Consider the following 594-nt stretch of genomic DNA (forward strand, 5'->3'; position numbering starts at 1 on the left):
TGTCGTGCTGTGCACCCTGCTCCCGCCCTGTAGTGCAACAGATGTCCCTTTCTCCAAATATGTACCCAATGGGACCGTAATGTTGCACCACACACAAGTTGACCTGCTGTGAGCAAAGAACGAGTTAGTACATTTCAAACATGAAAAAGGTCATTTTAAAATGAACATAAAAAACCAAAATTCCAAATGTATAAACCACAAACAAATGCCTAAAAATGAAAGAAAATGTGTCGTGCTGTGCACCCGCCTCCCGCCCTGTGGTGCAACAGATGTCCCTTTCTCCAAATATGTACTCAATGGGACCGTTATGTTGCACCACACACAAGTTGACCTGCTGTGAGCAAAGAACGAGTTAGTACATTTCAAACATGAAAATGGTCACTTTAAAATAAACATAAAAAACCAAAATTCCAAAAGTATAAACCACAAAAAATGCTTACAAATGAATGAAAATGTGTCGTGCTGTGCACCCTGCTCCCACCCTGTAGTGCAACAGATGTCCCTTTCTCCAAATATGTACCCAATGGGACCGTAATGTTGCACCACACACAAGTTGACCTGCTGTGAGCAAAGAACGAGTTAGTACATTTCAAA

Source organism: Schistocerca serialis, chromosome 5 (assembly GCF_023864345.2).
Source record: "Schistocerca serialis cubense isolate TAMUIC-IGC-003099 chromosome 5, iqSchSeri2.2, whole genome shotgun sequence".
Classification (NCBI taxonomy): Eukaryota; Metazoa; Arthropoda; class Insecta; order Orthoptera; family Acrididae; genus Schistocerca; species Schistocerca serialis.